Raw genomic sequence first — 4,763 nt, 5'->3', positions numbered from 1 at the left:
AGTAGCCCTATGTTTGTGACCACAACTTGACCTCGGATATAAAAAAGTAAATTCAGATATAAATAATTCGAACATGATCCTATAAGCCAGACCAGAGAAAGAATGACATCTCAGACATGAATGACCCTCCCTATATAACCGAAAAATTGGCATTTGTTATTTTAATTATATTGCAAAAATAGCTCCGACTAAGTTTGACACTAAACACTAAGCATGCTAACCAGTGACCAAAAAGTAGCCCTATATTTGTGACCACAACTTGACCTCGGATATAAGAAAGTAAATTCAGATATAAATAATTCGAACATGATCCTATAAGCCAGACCAGAGAAAGAATGACATCTCAGACATGAGCCGCAAAAAAGTGTTTCCAATTGCTAGTCTTTTCAAAGCCTCCCTACTGAGGATTTGGCGGCCTGCTGTTTGCTGCCGAGACTCTGGAACCCCACTCAAGCAACTCTTTGCTTGTATCATCCTTGTGTACAATAACTTCAATGAAGCATAAGCAATCCTTTTTGGGTCCTAGGGCAGTTTTAATAGCCTCTACAGCCTCTTCTTCCGTCTTAACCTGCACAGAAAGAAGGGGTGTTGTTAAATAACAAAACAAATACCTGGTACAGAGTACTTAGGCATCCTACATTTTCTAGGGCTGAGAAAAAACGATGAAAAGCTGACAATAACAACAAAACTGCGAATTATTTTAGTTGATTTGTTCAAATTAGAATTTGAAGAAATTTTAAGTTTCAACCATAATTCGCAGAATTCAAATGGCCCCGCTAAAATTATTTATGCATTAAAAAGAATGCTTTTTTTTAAACCAGTGAAATTTACAATTTTATCCCAAAAAATAATATATTGAAATTATGTATTAGAGCTTTTTACCATATCATCAAGCAAATTATATGAGTTGTATGTGCTGTCCGGATCAAAGAAGCTTCTTTCAGGTGGACTGAAAGAGACTCAAGCCACCGTTCATATCCCAAACTTTAAAGAGCACGTCGTTAACGTTGACGGTCTGGTTGCGGGCATAAATCATGTACCTCAAATTATATAGAACCACCTCATATTTAATTAAAGTTCATGAAAAAAAGTCAAGCATGTCTCTAATGGCATCCATATGTATTTCATTTTAAAGTAAATGGTCGCTCCATTACTCCTTAATCATTCTAAATGGTCCTTAAATCATTTAGAACCACCTCATATTTAATTAAAAACCATGAAAAAGTCAAGCATGTCTCTAATGGCATCGACATGTATTTATTTTTATTAAATGTAGAGACGGCATGAATTAAAATAAAGTAAATGGTCGAAGAATACATTTAGGGATAAAAACTTACTGAGTTTTGGACAAAACAAATAACCCAAGGAATTTAAAATTTAATATTTGAAATACAGATTCATTGTTATTCATTAAATAAAATATTACAGAATTTTATATAAAAATCCTTGCATCTGCACCTGAAAGCTTCCATCACCAATGCATGATATTAAAAGTTTCTCTGGCGGTTGCTTGAGCATATCCCAGTGTTGCTCCTACAGACCAGCCTATCAGTAGTCCCTGCCGGGGTGGTAGAAGCATGAACAGTCCCTGGGTATAAAGTTCGTTCTTATGCCCATGACCTTGGGAAAAAACAAATTTTTTTGAAGACCCAAATGCAAGCTTGCTATTTCTAGTCTAAAACTATCTTCAACCATTCACTGATACGGAGTCACTGCTCTATGTAGGTTCAATTGAAACTAAAAGTTTCTTTATAAAATAGAACCTGAAATTCATATTTGCTTTTTATAATGGCAACAAAAAGAAACACATCGAATATATGATATTTAGATGAGCATTAAAATGCAAAGGCTATGTTTAAAAATAAATTCCTAAACAAATACCAACCCACTGAAAATCAAGAAAATGGGAATTGACAATCAACTCATTAATATGGCAGTCAACTGTAGAAATAAACAAAATTAAATGAAGCATCTATAATGAGATCCATGTAAATTTACCATTGAACCTTCGGGCCTCAACAACATTGTAAACTCAAGAAAATGGGAATTGACAATCAACTCATTAATATGGCAGTCAACTGTAGAAATAAACAAAATTAAATGAAGCATCTATAATGAGATCCATGTAAATTTACCATTGAACCTTCAGGCCTCAACAACATTGTAAACTCTTTAGTAGGGCGACACAACCCCTCCACTCACTCAGATATAGCTAATATCAGGCACGCGATTATTCATTGAACAATTTTCAGCGAAAATACAGTGCTGAAGCAAACAATCCTTGGGAAAACAATGCGCCAAAATAATATATAAAACAGGATTATAAAAATTAATGGCCAAGTATAAACAACAGCATAATAATAAATTTCAGACCATTACAGCCATGGCTAAGAATGAATATAATCTACCCGTTGAATATGATTTAGATGGTGTTATATCTGAGCTTAAAAGATAAAGCTGTATAAAAATGAGATCTTAATTCATTAATTACATATACATAGCAATAACAGAGTCGTTTGGAATTTTCATATACAAAGAATTGGTGGCTGTTTTAAGAGATCTTACATTGAAGAAAGCATCCATATTAGAGATAGGGATTGTTGAATGTGTTTACCCTTGGTTCCAAACTATTGACATTTCACAAAATATTGCCTTGCCATAAACATTAGCAAGAATGAAATTGCCAGGAATTGGACACTTTCAAGTCTCATAAACTTTAAATTCCTCAACTTAAATGGATGCTTAGCGCTGGAGAAAGCTCAGTCTACAAGGTCTGATATCTTTGTACATAGTTGAAACAAAGCAATCGAATTTTCTGGGAAGATATTCGCAAACTTTTGGTGATTATTTTTGTACATTATACCACCAAATATTAATTCTCTCACATATATATTCTCTAAATTAAGAACATAATTCTATCACATATATATTCTCTAAATTAAGAACACAATCCATCTAATTGAAGCATTAATTTCATCATCTCTCATGCACTTTTCTGCTCAACGTTCATCATATCTCATTCTCCTTAACCTATAAATTCAATATTAAAAGCATTTCACTATGCCGTCTACTATCATGATCGTTGCCAGCAGTCAGTTATGGTCGGTGGAATACATGAACGCAGATAGAGTTGGATAGGCATAGGCAGCCGGAGCTACAGTTGAGAATTGGCCCTAGAGGAGGCACCAGAGTAAGCAACAGAGGCATTGGCCCCAGAGGAAGCACTGGAGTAAGCCGTAGAAGGTAGAGGCAATAATTCTTTATATAAAATTGAATCCCTAGACACAGAATAATTTCATCAATACATTCACATAAATCTACTGCAAATTCCTAATAGTGAGCACTTTAGAATAATTTCATCAATGCATTCACATAAGCCAAACAGCATAAGTTGAGGCATCGATCATATATATCACCATAAATCTCCTACACATAGCCACCCAATGTGATTAAGTCCGTGAGGGAAGCTACCTAAGTGAAAAAGGAAATTGCCATATATAGCTAATTCATGGTGTTTTTCTCTGTTTTTGAGACTTGCAAGATTTTTTCCAACCTTATGAGATTTTATTTGTCAAAGTTTACTATATAATGCTCAAAGGAAAAGGAGGATGGCTCAAAAGCAAACTACTACCTTGCCCATTTGAAGCCACGCACTATGGAACTAGCTTTGTTGCTACCTTTGCTTTTTATTAGGATTCTTCTACAGGTGCTTCAACAGTTCGTGGTGAAACTCAGACTACTACGTTAGCTGGAACTAGCTTCTTCAACATCGCCACCCAATGTGATTAAGTCCGTGAGGGAAGCTACCTAAGTCAAAAAGGAAATTGCCATTTATTTATAATTCAGGGTGTTTTTCTCTGTTTTTGAGCCTAGCAAGATTTTTTCCAGCCTTATGAGATTTTATTTGTCAACGTTTACTGTAGCTACAAGTCGACTAAGGATTTATCTACAAAGGCATTCAAATCCTAGGAGGATAAAGATAAAGCATTTTGGAATGCCAAATAACTTTGGCAGAGACACGCAAATGGTAAAGAAATTCTGGATTTTAAAATAACTTTAAACCATCAAAGGAAAAATTGAAATTCGACAGAGACCGGATTTTGTTAGAAATATTCAAAGAAGATTTCAAGAGAAAATTTGGGCATCCCAATCAATAAGTGGCAGAGTATTCTTTTTGGAGGAAAATCAGTCCTATCCAGATCACTTCTAGCATTACCAAAGAGCAGCTTATTGCAATTTCTATATATTTCTTTAAATAAAGGCCTTGAATTAACATAATGAAAATGTATTGCACAGAGAATGTAGCTGCAGGAAAAAGTAGAATTGGTACAATTCAATCCTGCTAAATAAATTTTTTGATCATTTGTAATTTCGCAGGGCTCACGACCATACCTGTCAAATAAAGCTGGACTTCAAACGCTGTCAAATAAAGCTGGACTTAAGTTGGACTTCAAAAGTTTTCAAAGTTCACTGCTCTCAAACTGTAATGTATACACGTAAAGACAAACTGTGCAAACTGTGAGAGTCATGAATATATGTTGAGTCGATGAATCATAATAGCAAAGCAGGATGGCATTCAGCAAAAAAGCAAAGGCCAGAAAGAAAAGGCAGAGAAACCAGTTACTACCGGACGGAATTCAGCATCACACCAGGACGGAATTCAGCATCACACCAGGGTTGTATTTGTGTTTTTTTAAACGCACCTGACTTTTGAACGCAATAGCCTTCCATGTTGGGTATTTTTCTTTTAAATGGGGAAAATA

General features: G+C 34.9%; 1 long non-coding RNA gene across 1 annotated transcript; it reads right to left on the bottom strand.

Annotated features, from left to right (window-relative positions):
- Positions 1-292: 292 nt before the first annotated feature.
- Positions 293-4,496, bottom strand: LOC149161100 (uncharacterized). The gene is made up of 2 exons (XR_016261492.1): positions 4,393-4,496; positions 293-568 (listed from the first exon to the last, which is right to left on the bottom strand). It is a non-coding gene; the product is annotated as an uncharacterized LOC149161100 (long non-coding RNA).
- Positions 4,497-4,763: the final 267 nt, after the last annotated feature.

Source organism: Pinus tabuliformis, chromosome 5_2 (assembly GCF_031772625.1).
Source record: "Pinus tabuliformis cultivar Carrire ecotype Pingquan chromosome 5_2, CPIR1, whole genome shotgun sequence".
NCBI classification, from domain to species: Eukaryota; Viridiplantae; Streptophyta; class Pinopsida; order Pinales; family Pinaceae; genus Pinus; species Pinus tabuliformis.
This window is presented reverse-complemented; position numbering and strand designations above follow the sequence as displayed.